At 39.9% G+C, this 16,587-nt stretch overlaps 1 pseudogene; it reads right to left on the bottom strand.

Annotated features, from left to right (window-relative positions):
- Positions 1 to 8,938: 8,938 nt before the first annotated feature.
- Positions 8,939 to 9,725, bottom strand: LOC120858415 (annotated as a pseudogene).
- Between the last annotated feature and the right edge of the window lie 6,862 nt (positions 9,726 to 16,587).

Below are 16,587 nucleotides of genomic sequence, written 5' to 3'. Positions count from 1 at the left end.
TTATTTTGGGTTTGAGTTTATACACCTTTTTTGTGTTTCCTGTCTAGAGAATATCCTTTAATATCATTTGTTCAAGAGCTGGTTTTGTGGTGGTGAATTCTCTTAGCTTTTGCTTGTCTGTAAAGTTTTTTATTTCTCCTTCGTATTTGAATGAGATCCTTGCTGGGTACAGTAATCTGGGCTGTAGGTTATTTTCTTTCATCACTTTAAGTATGTCTTGCCATTCCCTCCTGGCCTGAAGAGTTTCTATTGAAAGAATAGCTGTTATCCTTATGGGAAACCCCTTGTGTGTTATTTGTTGTTTTTCCCTTGCTGCTTTTAATATTTGTTCTTTGTGTTTGATCTTTGTTAATTTGATTAATATGTGTCTTGGGGTGTTTTGCCTTGGGTTTATCCTGTTTGGGACTTTCTGGGTTTCTTGGACTTGGGTGATTATTTCCTTCCCCATTTTAGGGAAGTTTTCAACTATTATCTCCTCAAGTATTTTCTCATGGTCTTTCTTTTTGTCTTCTTCTGGGACTCATATGATTTGAATGTTGGGGCGTTTAACACCGTCCTGGAGGTCTCTGAGATTGTCCTCATTTCTTTTAATTCCTTTTTTTTTTTCCCCTCTCTGATTCATTTATTTCTACCATTCTATCTTCTACTTCACTAATCCTATCTTCTGCCTCTGTTATTCTACTATTTGTTGCCTCCAGAGTGTTTTTGTTCTCATTTAGTGCATTATTCATTATATATTGACTCTTTTTTTATTTCTTCTAGATCTTTGTTAAACCTTTCTTGCATCTTCTCAATCCTTGTCTCCAGGCTATTTATCTGTGACTCCATTTTGATTTCAAGATTTTGGATCATTTTCAGTATCATCATTCAGAATTCTTTCTCAGGTAGATTCCCTATCTCTTCCTCTATTGTTTGGTTTGGTGGGCATTTCTCCTGTTCCTTTACCTCTGGGTATTCCTCTGTGTCTTCATCTTGTTTATATAGCTGTGTTTGGGGTGGCCTTTCTGTATTCTGGCAGTTTGTGGAGTTCTCTTTATTATGGTGGCTGGCACACTAAGGGTGGCTGAGAGGAGCTACCCTAGGTCTGAGGTCAGGGGCAGCAGCCTAGAGTGCCAGGATTGACAGCACAGGAATGGCTGAGAAGAGCTACCCCACATCTGAGGCCAGGGGCAGTGGCTGGGAGGATCAACCCCACATCCAAAGAGTGGTGGCTGCGCGGGTGCAGGAGCGCCTAGAGGAGTCATCCTGCATCGAAAGTCAGGAAGGGTGGCAGTGAAGAGATATCCCTCATCCAAGGTGAGGAGCAGTGGCTGTGCTTTGCTGGAGCAGCTGTGAAGAGATACCCCACACCCAAGGTAAGAGAAACCCAAATAAGATCGTAGGTATTGGAAGAGGGCATCAGAGGGCAGACACACTGAAACTATACTCACAGAACTAGTCAATCTAATCACACTAGGACCAGAGCCTTATCCAACTCAATGAAACTAAGCCATGCCCACGGGGCAACACAAGATGGGCGGGTCATGGTGGAGAGGTCAGACAGACTGTGGCCCACTGGAGAAGGGAATGGCAAACCTCTTCAGTATTCTTGGCTTGAGAACCTTATGAACAGTATGAAAAGGCAAAATGATAGGATACTGAAAGAGGAACTCCCCATGTCAGTAGGTGCCCAACATGCTACTGGAGATCAGTGGAGAAATAACCCCAGAAAGAGTGAAGGGATGGAGCACAAGCAAAAAGAAGACCCAGTTGTGGACGTGACTGGTGATAGAAGCAAGGTCCAATGCTGTAAAGAGCAGTATTGTATAGGAACCTGTAATGTCAGGTCCATGATCAAGGCAAATTGGAAGTGGTCAAACAAGAGATGGCAAGAGTGAACGTCAGCATTCTAGGAATCAGCGAACTAAAATAGACTGGAATGGGTGAATTTAATTCAGATGACCATTATATCTACTACTGCGGGCAGGAATCCCTCAGAAGAAATGGAGTAGCCATCATGATCAACAAAAGAGTCCGAAATGCAGTACTTGGATGCAATCTCAAAAACGACAGAATGATCTCTGTTTGTCTCCAAGGCAAACCATTCAATATCACGGTATTCCAAGTCAATGCTCCAACCAGTAATGCTGAAGAAGCTGAAGTTGAATGGTTCTATGAAGACCTACAAGACCTTTTAGAACTAACACCCAAAAAGATGTCCTTTTCATTATAGGGGACTAGAATGCAAAAGTAGGAAGTCAATAAATACCTGGAGTAACAGGCAAATTTGGCCTTGGAATGTGGAATGAACCAGGGCAAAGACTAATACAGTTTTGCCAAGAAAATGCACTGGTCATAGCAAACACCCTCTTCCAACAACACAAGAGAAAGACTCTACATATGCACATCACCAGATGATCAACACCGAAATCAGATTGATTATATTCTTTGCAGTCAAAAATGGAGAAGCTCTATACAGTCAACAAAAACAAGACCGGGAGCTGACTGTGGCTCAGATCATGAACTCCTTATTGCCAAATTCAGACTCAAATTGAAGAAAGTAGGGAAAACCGCTAGACCATTCAGGTATGACCTAAATCAAATCCCTTATGATTATACAGTGGAAATGAGAAATAGATTTAAGGGCCTAGATCTGATAGATAGAGTGCCTGAAGAACTATGGACTGAGGTTTGTCACATTGTACAGGAGACAGGGATCAAGACAATCCTCATGGAAAATAAATGCAAAAAAGCAAAATGGCTGTCTGGGGAGGTCTTACAAATAGCTGTGAAAAGAACAGAGGAGAAAGGCAAAGGAGCAAAGGAAAGATATAAGCATCTGAATGCAGAGTTCCAAAGAATAGCAAGAAGAGATAAGAAAGCCTTCTTCAGTGATCAATGCAAAGAAATAGAGGAAAACAACAGAATGGGAAAGACTAGAGATCTCTTCAAGAAAGTTAGAGATACCAAGGGAACATTTCATGCAAGATGGGCTCGATAAAGGACAGAAATGGTATGGACCTAACAGAAGCAGAAGATATTAAGAAGAGGTGGCAAGAATACATGGAAGAACTGTACAAAAAAGATCTTCATGACCCAGATAATCATGATGATGTGATCACTAATCTAGAGCCAGACATCTTGGAATGTGAAGTCAAGTGGGCCTTAGAAAGCATCACTATGAGCAACGCTAGTGGAGGTGATGGAATTCCAGTTGAGCTGTTTCAAATCCTGAAAGATGATGCTGTGAAAGTGCTGCACTCAATATGCCAGCAAATTTGGAAAACGCAGCAGTGGCCACAGGACTGGAAAAGGTCAGTTTTCATTCCAATTCCAAAGAAAGGCAATGCCAAAGAATGCTCAAGCTACCACACAATTGCACTCATCTCACATGCTAGTAAAGTAATGCTCAAAATTCTCCAAGCCAGGCTTCAGCAATATGTGAACCGTGAACTCCCTGATGTTCAAGCTGGTTTTAGAAAAGGCAGAGGAAACAGAGATCAAATTGTCAACATCCACTGTATCATGGAAAAAGCAAGAGAGTTCCAGAAAAACATCTATTTCTGCTTTATTGACTATGCCAAAGCCTTTGACTATGTGGATCACAATAAACTGTGGAAAATTCTGAGAGAGATAGGAATACTAGACCACCTAACCTGCCTCTTGAGAAATCTGTATGCAGGTCAGGAAGCAACAGTTAGAACTGGACATGGAACAACAGCCTGGTTCCAAATAGGAAAAGGAGTACATCAAGGCTATATATTGTCACCCTGCTTATTTAACTTCTATGCAGAGTACATCATGAGAAACGCTGGACTGGAAGAAACACAAGCTGGAGTCAAGATTGCCGGGAGAAATATCAATAACCTCAGATATGCAGATGACACCACCCTTATGGCAGAAAGTGAAGAAGAGCTATAAAGCCTCTTGATGAAACTGAAAGAGGAGAGTGAAAAAGTTGGCTTAAAGCTCAACATTCAGAAAACTAAGATCATGGCATCTGGTCCCATCAGTTCATGGGAAATAGATGGGGAAACAGTAGAAACAGTGTCGGACTTTATTTTTTGGGCTCCAAAATCACTGCAGATGGTAATTGCAGCCATGAAATTAAAAGACGCTTACTCCTTGGAAGAAAAGTTATGACCAACCTAGATAACATATTCAAAAGCAGAGACATTAGTTTGCCAACAAAGGTCTGCCTAGTGAAGGCTATGGTTTTTCCTGTGGTCATGTATGGATGTGAGAGTTGGACTGTGAAGAAGGCTGAGCGCCAAAGAATTGATGCATTTGAACTGTGGTGTTGGAGAAGACTCTTGAGGGTCCCTTGGACTGCAAGTAGATCCAACCAGTCCATTCTGAAGGAGATCCACCCTGGGGTTTCTTTGGAAGGAATGATGCTAAAGATGAAGCTCCAGTGCTTTGGCCACCTCATGCGAAGTGTTGACTCATTGGAGAAGACTCTGATGCTGGGAGGGATTGGGGGCAGGAGGAGAAGTGGACGACCGAGGATGAGATGGCTGGATGGCATCACCGACTGGTTGGACGTGAGTCTGAGTGAACTCTGGGAGGTGGTGATGGACAGGGAGACCTGGCGTGCTGCGATTCATGGGATCACAAAGAGTCGGACAAGACTGAGCTACTGAACTGAACTGACTGAAGTGTTCTCCACCATCTGGAATATACAGAGATTCACAGAGTTGTGTAGAGAAGAGAAGGGGTAGGGAGGAGACAGAGGCGACCTGGTGGAGAAAACGGAGAGTCTAAAGGGCGAGAGATCAGTCAAGCCAGTAATCTTGCTCCCAGGTAAAAATGGGTACTGAAGGTTGGGTTCTTAAAGGTACAGAAATGATAACAAATACCAAAAAGCAAATATTAAAAATATAGAGCAGAGTTTGGAATCTCAAAAATACAATATTAAAGAACAGAAGAAAAAAAGAAAGAGAAAAAAGGTCACAAAAATTATAAATATATATATATATATATGAAGTTTGCTTTTAAAAAAATAGGTCTTTTTTTGCATAGTAATAGTAGGTTATAAAAGTGAAAATTAAAGGAGTAATAGAAGACTTAAAAATTTTTAAAAATTAAAAAAAAAGAATGATCATAAAAATAGTAAAAATATATCTAGGAGAAAGCAATGGCAACCCACTCCAGTACTCTTGCCTGGAAGATCCAACGGACAGAGGAGGCTGGTAGGCTGCAGTCCATGGCGTCGAGAAGAGTTGGACATGACTGAACGACTTCACTTTCCCTTTTCACTTGCAGGCATGCATGGAGAATACCAGGGATGGCAGAGCCTGGTGGGCTGCCCTCTATGGGGTCGCACAGAGTTGGATACGACTGAAGCGACTTAGCAGCAGCAGCAGCAGGACTTTTTCTGGTGTTGCTGTGGGTACTGTGGGGTCAGTTCATTTTTGGATAGTTCCTTGGTCCGGCATATATTTCTCAAGATCTATAGGCCCCTTCCTATGTAGTTGGTACTAACAACAGGGTTTTAATCTATTGCACCTGTCACTTCCAAGGCAGTTCCCTCTGTTTTAGCTTCTTCTGTTTTCTGGTCTCTTCAGTGTCTGATTTCCACCCTGACACAAACAGGGTGGTGGTGGACACTTTTTTTAGCCTCACTTGTTCAGTCACGCTGTGGGGAGGGAGGGACTCTGCAAACAAATAACACTGGCGTGTGCTCACAGTGGCTGCCCCCACTGGGCCTGCCCCCGCTCACGGCGCAGGTACCCTTCCTGCCCACACTGCTCAGGTTCTAGGTTGCTCTACTGGAACCGTCCGAGGCCAGCCATGGGCTGCATGCACCTCCCAGGTCTAAGCTGCTCAGGTTCAGGCACTCAAGTAGTCCTCAGAGGCACAGACTCGGTTGGGCCTGCGTTTTGTGCCCTTCTCAGGTCCGAGCAGCTAAGGTGATGAGATGTTTGGTGAGTGCGGTCACTGTGACTTAAGGCGTCCCCTGTCCCTGCCGCTCGGTTTTCTGGGTGTACAACTGGCACACCTTCTCAGGCAGATGTTGACTGTCCAGAACTCCATGAAGTCTTAGTTAGCAAAGAACCATGCTTGCTCTTTGGTAGATAATATCTCTCTGGGGCTGCGATTGTCCCCTTCCAGCTCTGGCTGCCTGTCATTGGAGGGGGGTGATCTGCAGCTGGCGAGTTCTGTTCAGTCCTTTGTTCTGTGCACGGGCTTGGCAGTGTCCTAGGGCTTTTCCTGTGGTAGCTCTCCCACAGTCTGGTTTGCTAGCCCAAGTTAGTTTACTCATATTGCCCTCGGGGCATTCAGGCCAGCTCCTTACTCTAAGCAATGCAGCCCACGCCTCCCTGCCAAGCCCCCACCTGCTAGTGGCAGATGCAGGCGTCTGTGCTGCTTCTCCGCTGGGGGAGTTACCATTGGGCTCATAATCTGTGGGTTTTAATTATTTACTTATTTTTCCTCCCTGTTATGTTGCCCTCCGTGCTTCCAAGGCTCGCCACAGACTCGGCAGTGAGAGTGTTTCCTGGTGTTTGGAAACTTCTCTCTTTTTAAGACTCCCTTCCCAGGACAGAGCTCTGTCCCTACCTCTTTTGTCTCTTTTTTTGTCTTTTATATTTTTTCCTACCTCTTTGTGAAGACAATGGGCTTTTCTGGGTGCCTGATGTCCTCTGCCAGCATTCAGAAGTTGTTTTGTGGAATTTACTCAGCGTTTAAATGTTCTTTTGATGAGTTTGTGTGGGAGAAAGTGATCTCCCTGTCCTGTTCCTCTGTCATCTTCAGCAAAATCTCCTTTGGCATTTTTGTTTGCAGTTTTGAAAATACCTGTTGAATAATGTGATAACATGATAAAAATAATGCAACCGTATACTGTTCATAAATACATTAAGAAAAAATTTAAAACAAGTAAAATTCTTTTAATATATTAAAAGAATATATTTAATAGTAGACTCTGCTAAGAATATGAAATTCGGGACCAGATTGCCTATGTTCAAATGCTGACTTCCAATGATTTGCTTGTTGACTTGGTCAAATTATTTAATGTCTCTCTGTGACTTTAAGTCCTATTGTTTCAACTGTTGATTTTAAAAGAATGTAATTCACGATATAAATTATATCGTTACTTCATCAGTTATCTTCAATGCACATAAAGTGCCACACAGATAAAAGTAAACTGCTTTTTAAGTCAGGTGGCCTGAAGGTATTAGTATAGAAAAGTGTATCTGTGAACTGAGCACCTACAGATAAGTGATAGAACATCCATCTCTTTGGCTCCCCAGTATTCTTTCTCTTTCTCTTCTACCCATATATTAGAAAGTAATGACAACAGCATCTTCTTCATTACATGATGCAACCATCTTTTATGCAACTAAAGATATCTGACCATTTCCCAACATGAATGTTTTAAAATATAATGTATTAATGGAAAATGTGAAGTATCGTAAGGCCAAAAGATTGGGAAATGGTTGCCATTTGAAAAATAGTTTGTTACAGTTCCCAAGATAAAAGGGAATAGCAAGCCATGGGCCTGGGAAAGTGCCTGAGTTGGTCACTAAGCAGATGGAAAGGGGGAAACTATGGACAAGACTTTGTTTTCCTCAGGAAGTAATGGACAAGGATAAATAGGCTTAGAATTGGCTTTCAGGTTTGATACATAGATGCTGTCCCTAACTGTCTGGTACCTGGTTCTGAGATGATTAAGGCAGGTTTATAGTAACCAATAATGTGAAAACCCAATAAGAAAAGTGATTGGGAGTGTGGATTCTGGATGGGTTGGTTAGTATTTGAAAAATCTCCCCAGAAGAGGACTCCTCTCCAAGAAGAGGGGTGACATGAAAGAGTCAGGATATCAAACCATGGTGATGTGTATCAAGTTGTATAAAACCAGACCTACTTGGCACAGGCTTATAGGGCAAATATTAAAGCATCAAGCTTATATAAGCCAGAAATCCTGTGTACATTGGGTCACAAGATACTCATAATTCTTGACTTTTGTAGTCACACTCACATCTGAATATTCTATAGCCTTAAACTAAGTTGCCAAAAAAAAAGTCACTTCTCCTTATATAACATATTAGGACAAGTGTAGAATGTAAAAATGAATAATGTGCCAGGACAAGTGATCATAAGAGACTGGTTCCAAATATTTCTGCTGTCTTTCTTACCCATTTTATGTCACTTTTCCTTCAACCTGCATTTTTTTGGTCAGAGGTCTTTAGCTGATTGTGTTACTCAAACCCACATTCCCAAAGGCCTGAGTTTCCATAGTATTGCCATTATGGAGTTGAAGATTTTTCACTAACTTTTATGTCTAGATCTGAATGTAGTAAGAGGCACGTCAAGTGATTTTGAATTCTAACCATGGTTCCAGCTGCCCCATGGTTATTTATTGATATGCCAAAATGATAAGTAATTTAAAGAATACATATAAAATATGACATTGAGCTAGATGCTAAATATGAAGATTTGCCAAGAATAAACTAGTTCTTCAGAATGGGGTTGGCTATAAATATATAAAATCCTTCTGATTAATGGAAAGGGTAGAGTGATCACAAAAACAAGTGCAAGGAAAGAACAACAAAGACAATTGGGAAAGAACTGTAACTTGAAATATCATAACACTCAGAATGCACTGAAACGGTGCTCATGCTTAGAGGGCAGCAAATGAATGTGGCCTTTTGGCTTTGAGATGATCATGGTGTTTCAGCTTTACTCATAATTGATCATGCTGACTCCAGAATGCAAAATAGATCAGAAGAGAAGCAGTCTGAAACCACAACACATGTACTGTTATATATGAAGATCTTCAATATAATTTTCTTGTCTTCAATAAGATCTTTACTCACATTTACATTTCTAGCGTGTAATTTTCGGTAAGTATCTTATCAAGCAATGGAGGTATATAGCTACTTATAGAAATGAAAGGATATGGTTGAGTATCATAGTTTATAGGTTATAACGTTCGGTATTAGTATCTTTTTTTTTCTTTGATATCTGATCTTATTTATTTGTTACTCTTAGAACATCTTATTTTTGACTGGACTCAGACTTAGAAGTAGAAGCTCTCAGAGAGGACAGCCTCCGTCTCTTGGCAATCTGTTCCTGCCATTTTTCTTTGGCCTCCTTCATTCTCTTTGCCAAAAGTTTAGCATATTCTGCAGCCTCTTCTTTATTTTTCTTAGTATGCTGTTTCTTCAGAGCAATACACCAGCATTTGTGTTGCAGAACTCGTGGAGTCAGGAGACGCTGAATCTTGGATGCTTTAGTCCTAGGTTTCTTACCGTCTTTGTTTAGGGGCTTTCGCACAACATATTGGTGGATATCATCTTCTTTAGAGAGATTGAAAAGTTTGCAAATTCTGGTAGCTCTTTTGGGATGCAGGCGACGAGGCACTGTAGTATCAGTGAGTCCAGGAATATCCTTCTCCCCTTTTTTCACGATGACCAAATTGAGAACACTCAGATTGGCATCCACAGTCCAATCCTGTACAGATTTGTGCTTTCTCTCGCCAGTCCTTGCTCTGTAACAGGAATGCCCCTTACTCAGTAGCAGGCAAACTCGGCCATGGGTCAAGACACCCTGCTTCATGGGGAAACCCTGCTTATCATTCCCGCCACTGATTCGGACCACATAACCCTTCCATTCTTCACCCAGAGCATCAGCAGCAACTTCTGTGGCCATACGCTTCTCGCAGAAGGTATGAAGTTTTTGTTCATCATCCACTTCATGAGCTTCTGGCAGCAAGTGGCCAGGAAAGGGATGTTCAGCTTCATTCTGAAGCAGCCGACAGCCTCTGAGGTGCCACGAAAAAGAGCCAGTATTAGTATCTTTGAAGGTTTGGAAGGCAAGAATAGAAACAAAGACCCCCAACAGTAAGAAATGACAGTATACAATTTTTTCAAGCCACTCATAGTTGCAAATCACTTGATATAAGAAAGTTCTTTTTCTAGTATATGAGTGTGTACAGATTTTGTAAGCTGTATATATAGATTCTGTATGATCTCTGGGTCAGGAAGAAACCCAGGAGTAGGAAATGGCAACCCGCCCCAGTATTCTTGCCTGAAAATTCCATGGACAGAGGAGCCTGGCGGGCTACAATCCATGGGGTCATAGTCAACCACAACTGATCACCCATGTCTCTGTTTAATAATATATGCTGCTGGTGCTTAGTTGCTCAGTCGTGTCCAACTCTGCAACTCCATGGACTGTTTCCTGCCAACTCCTCTGTCCATGGGATTCTCCAGGCAAGAAGAATGGAGTGAGTTGCCATTTCCTTCTCCAATAATAATATGTAATTAGTAGTAAAAGCTACCATGCATTGAAATGGTATGGAACTAGCTATGCTTATTACATTACTTAATTTTCAAAGCAAGTTAATATTTCATATGCCTTTCCAAAAGAGAAATGTGAGAAGTTCCTGACATTGGAAGATCTAGAGAAGATTAGCTATTTTAAAATTATGTTTGGATCCTAATGTTAATCTCAGTGCCTGTGAATTAGTGAAAAACATGTTTCTCCCTTGTTGCCATGTTAGTGTTTTCTGAATTCTAACCCCAAGTGCTTAAGACAACAAGACGACTCACTTTTTCTACCATTACTGTTTTATGATCTATATGGTGGCCAAAGGCAGGGCCAACATTGTGAAACTGACACTAATTATATAATGCTATGTCTCATCCTGACTTCGGAGTCTTGAGTTTGTTCCATTATAAACCTCTGGGATCAGGAAAAGTTCCTCCTCAATATTCTGCTAGAAATCCAGGGATCCCTTGGGGTTTTACATATGTCTTAAGAAGTAGTGGGAAGGCAACATCTATAGTAGTCACATGGATACTGAGCAAGATTCTGGTGAACTGGTGGGCATCCCTTATTGCTAGTCAGTCAGAGTTGTGACTTTGGTAAGCAAAATGGATGGAATTTCACTTTGAGGTATGTGGCATGATAAACTGGCTGATAGCTAAAGAATTAAAGGATGAAAGCTCCTAGTCAGGTAAAGACCTCTACCTAATGTAACTCCTCAAAATATTTAGTTATTCAGAGTGGTACATCTCTTGGTCTACTTAACCACTACTTTCTAGGAATCCCCATCACTACATGCCCTTTGCCACACTTCTAGCCTCAAGTCTTCACATTGTAGAGCCCAATTCATAAGCTGTCATGGATACTTTCCCTCCCATTTGGCCACTTATTCTTTACCCATCATGATCTATAAAGACTTTCTATTTTTCCACTATAGATTTTTAGGCAATATAATAAAAGTTGATTAAAAACTGACAAGTCAACCAAGAAACAAACATTTAAATATTTTTTCAAACATAAGGAATAGTCATTTTCAGATACATTCTGCAGGTAAGGCAGGTATATAGCAGTGCTACTATGAAAATTTGAATCACTTCATAGCAGCAAGAAAAAAAAATACTGATTTTCACATTAGAATATATAATGTCCTGCAATAAATGCCTAGATTTCACTGATTCAGTCTTTCTAAGCTCCACATCTCCACATTTGGCTCTCAAATTATTCTCAGGAGAAAAAAGAGATAAAATCAAGGAAAGGAGGGAAGAGGAAGAGAGACATAACAGGAGTCTGTGACCTCAGCAAAACATAATACATTGCATTATGTATGGACACAGTTGAGCTAATTCCAACAGCTGTTAGGTCTTCTCATCCCTGCAAAGAACACTAGCTTATACTTAACAGTTACATAAATGCTACAATAAAACATTTATGACTAAGTCCAGCTTAATCTCTAATCATATATATTTATTTCAAATGTGTTTCAATATGGGGTTTCTCTGGTAACTCAGATGGTAAAGAATCCACCTGCAATGAAGGAGATCTGGGTTTGATCCCAGGGTAGGAAGATCCCCTGGAGAAGGGATTGGCTACCCACACCAGTATTCTTACCTGGATAATTCCATGGACAGGAGCCTGGCAGGCTACAGTCCATAAAATCCCATGAAGAAAAGCTTGGTACCTTGAAGATTGTTAATAAATGAAATGTGTGTATAACACAAAATTAGAAAGGAATAGTTGTTTTTCTTTAAGCTTACACAGAGGTCTGATGTAGCCAGTCCAACATCAGATTAACAGCTGACTGAAATAATGAGTGTAAAATACTCATTTTGGAGCCTAGCGTAATAGAAGCATTTAAAATTTAACAAAGCAAGAATGTTTTTATTATGGAAAATAGACCAAAAATACCAAGAAAATCTCTGAAGAAAAAATTTATAGAATGCCTGTATTAGGGGGTGAGAGCAGAAAAGGTAAGAATGAAAGTTGCTTCAACTTTATTCAAATCTGGAGAGTTGAAAGGATCAATTTAATGAATGTGCCTCTGGGCATGTTTTCAGTTCAGTTCAGTCGCTCAGTCATGTCTGACTCTTTGTGACCCCATGAACCGCAGCACACGAGGCCCCTCTGTCCATCACCAACTCCCGCAGTCCACCCAAACCCATGTGCATTGAGTTGGTTATGCCATCCAACCATCTCATCCTCTGTCATCCCCTTCTCCTCCTGCCCTCAATCTTTCCCAGCATCAGAGTCTTTTCCAATGAGTCAGCTCTTTGCATCGCGTGGCCAAAGTATTGGAGTTTCAGCTTCAACATCAGTCCTTCCAATGAACACCCAGGACTGATCTCCTTTAGGATGGACTGGCTGGATCTCCTTGCAGTTCAAGTGACTCTCAAGAGTCTTCTCCAACACCACAGTTCAAAAGCATCCATTCTTCGGCACTTAACTTTCTTTATAGTCCAACTCTCACATCCATACATGACCACTGGAAAAACCATAGCCTCGACTAGATGGATGTTTGTTGGCAAAGTAATGTCTCTGCTTTTGAATGTGCTGTCTAGGTTGGTCATAACTTTCCTTCCAAGGAGTAAGCGTCTTTTAATTTCATGGCTGCAGTCACCATCTGCAGTGATTTTGGAGCCCAGAAAAATAAAGTCAGCCACTGTTTCCCCATCTATTTGCCATGAAGTGATGGGACTGGACCCCATGATCTTAGTTTTCTGAATGTTGAGCTTTAAGCCAACTTTTTCACTCTCCTCTGTCACATTCATCAAGAGGCTCTTCAGTTCTTGTTCACTTTCTGCCATAGGGTTGGTGTCATCTGCATGTTTTAGCACAAGTTTAATAGGATTATTGTCCTCTAACTTTCTCTTTTTAGTATAATGTCAGTCTCCTAGGAGTTTGGGACATAATGTAGACATAGAGACTTCAAGTTCCTAGAGTATCTCTCCATCCTTAAGTGATCTTTTTTTCCAAAATTGTCTTCCATATATTCATTTAGCAAAACTCTACTTATCCTTTGAAACACAATTCAGTATTATCCTTTACAATGGTCTCCTATCATGTGCTTGTCAATTGTTTATTATGGCACTTATCACACTGTTAAAATTACTAGTTTACATGTATATCTCCTTCAGAAAGTTCTGGTTCTAAGTAAGTAAGATACTACATTTCATTGATCACAATGTCCCCAGGAATTGTATTGGATCTCACTCCATACCTGGGCACATAGTTGACATAAAATACAAGTTTAAAGAATAAATGAAAACTTCATTTCACTGTAGCATAGAAACAGGTTCTGATATGAGTAGATTCATTTTAAAGGTGATGCTAAAAATAGAGAAATATAAAATGAAGATGAAAAGGTAATGAATGCAACTATCATATTGATAGAGATCATAGATCTACCTATATTTAAGTACATATTCCATGATATCCAGAGAACAGGGAGAGGGAAGAGATGGAAAACTATTAGAAGTAATATAAGTGACAAAAATACAAGAAATTACTTCAGTGGTTCCAACCTTCAGCCCATTTCCTCATCCCCAAGAATAAAGGACTAAAGTAAATAATGAGTGCCAAATTGTGGGAGGAACCACTACTTAACCAACAACACATGTAATGGGTGGTCTTTGTGACTACCTTTTAGCTGTGTTGTATTTCTGATACTGAAGATGAACTTGTTCATGTATTTGACTATGTCCTGCTTTGGGTGTCTATATTTGGACCATGACTCCCAAAACAACAAAGTCTGGGGGGTGAAGTATTGAAACCTGCTACAATATGAATTATTTGAATTATTCCATAAAACATTATGCTAATTTAAAGAAGCCAGTCATAAAAAGTCAAATATGGTATGCAGACTGAAAGTAGATAAATGGTTGCTGGAGGAAGAGAGTGATGAAAGATGTTTTAAAATTAGAAGTGATGGTTGCATAACTGTGAATGCATTTTCTTTAAAGAAACACTGAATTCCTCAAAAAATGAGGTTTGGGGGATGAAGTATTGATACCTGCTACACTTTAAAAGGATTAACTCTATGATATATGAATTACATGTTAATTAAGCTGTTATGAAAAATTGAGGGAAAGAAGTTTGGTGGATGATTAGACAATTGAAAACACTAATTAAAATCAGGATTTGCAACAGGGGAGAAATACAGGGTATGTTGCTGGGGGTCAGCGTGAGGAACTCCACCCATGGCAAAGGTCATGAGGAAGGAGGCTTGGCATATGCAAAGGCGTGATCAAGCCTCAGGAAACCCCCTGTTCCCGAGCATCTACCCCCAAACCAGAGTCTGTTTTATGTTCTCCCCATAACCATTTCTCTCGGAGAAGGAGTAAACGTGCAGCTCCAAGGCAATAAATATTCCTGGGCGTGACAAGAGTGTTTCAGCTTATGGACTCCTCTGAAGGTTATCTAGCCCACCTGTATAGGTTCATCAGGCCACATGTGATTGTTTACAGCCTCTCAACCTGAGAAGCACGAGATGTTTTAGACTTACTAAAGGCAAACTCTTTTGGGGAGTTAGAAATTATTAGTATAGTGGGTTGGTTAGGAATTATATTGGTGAAGGGTTTTTCATTTGTTGTGCCAATAATTGCTGCTAATTCCCTGTCCTGGGTGTGACAAGGATGTCTTAGGTCAAACCTCTCTGCTGACAGACTAGCTTGTGTGACAGGATTATCCATACTCCTGCCACTACGCACATGATTGTTTACTACCTCTCAACCATAAACAGCACAGAGAGTTTTGGAATATTTTGAGAGTCTTAATTAGCATAGGGCTTTTTCTTCTTGTTCAGTCAATGATTGCCACCAGGCCTCCATATCCTTAGGCACCTGGGAATATATTAATCAATGTATTTGGAATATAGAAAAGGAAATATAGTAGTTTTTAAGGTTAGCAATAGTAGACTTTTTGAGTTAATGGATTTTCTTTTTTGTAATAGATCACTATACTTTGTTATAAATCACTGTGTCCTTGCTATGTAAAAATGTAACTTTATCACTATCTTAAGACTAAATAGATCTTAAGGGGAACATTGGTAAAAGGATTTTCATTTGTTGGGCTGATGTTTGCTGCTAAATCTCCATGTTCCCTGCCCTTATAATGAATATAACTAACATATAGGAGAAATAAGTATTAACCTTTAAGCATATAGGAGAAATAAGTATTAACCTTTAAGCAAGATTAATCATGTTAACCTTGGGTTAAATAAATTCCTTTCTTGATTGTAACTCACTACACCCTCACCTTATAGGAATGCAACTTTATTTGGAGGGTGGTGCCTGGTTTAAGAAAAAACACCCTTGGAAGAAATAAGTTTTTTGGTTATCAGAAAGAAAGGATCATAAAATGTCAGCAGGTCTCATTCATGGCCAGAAGATGATGTAATATCCCTAAGACCTTTTTTTTTATACGTTTATGTGAAGCACCTGATTTTGATAAAGGTCAGGACTGCTGACCCCCGCGTGACTCTGTATTCATCCCTATGTGTAACAAAAGGCATATAAAAAAACCGAAAAATAAAGAAATCAGATCAGTTTCCGGAAAGACTGATTCCCCCATGTCGTTTCTTTCTTGCTCCCATTTTTCTGGCTGAATTCCCATTTGGAGCATGGATGCTATTCAATGTAGCCAAGTTATTCAGCCTCTTTTCTCCACTAATTCTCCTACTACACTACCCATTTCTAATCTCTCTATATATCTGTGATTAAATCTGTATTTTTCCAAGGACGCCAACGCTGTCCCCACCTTCGAATTCCCTGGATCCACTGGGGCTGGACCCCAGCACTATGTAGCATTCAAAGTTCTATATACCTTCTCACTAGTTTATGGTGCCTTCAATATTTTAAAGAAATTTTTAAAACACAAAACTTTTCAAAGAATAATACATCAAAATCCCTATGATTCCAACACTATAATATGTAAAAAAAAAAAAAAAACCTTTAGCAAATTGTTTTAATTATTTCAAGAGTTTTAATATATAAGAGAAATAAAATATTTGACATCAATGTAAATGCCTTTTCAACCAAGAGCTGGGTCTGTATTTTTACTTTGTTGGAAACTAGAATTTTAAGAATTATTTTTAAGTAATATGCTTAAGTTATCTGATTCTCATCTATATACTTCTGATGTTTTATTGGGCTATAGAAAGCACAAATCAGCCACCAATTATTAACATTAATATCTCAAACTTCCAGTTAAGGTGCATGCACTATGAAGGATAAAAAAATTGCTCATTTTAAAAATGTGAAGATTAATAAAAACATTGCTATCAGTCTATATTAGGAAAGGAAATGACAGCCCTTAAAAAAAAAAACTATTTCTGTTACTGTG

The sequence above is a fragment of the Oryx dammah genome, unplaced genomic scaffold (genome assembly GCF_014754425.2).
Source record: "Oryx dammah isolate SB20612 unplaced genomic scaffold, SCBI_Odam_1.1 HiC_scaffold_29, whole genome shotgun sequence".
Taxonomy (NCBI): Eukaryota; Metazoa; Chordata; class Mammalia; order Artiodactyla; family Bovidae; genus Oryx; species Oryx dammah.
The sequence above is the reverse complement of the archived record's forward strand: the minus strand, read 5'-3'. Positions and strand labels throughout refer to the sequence as shown.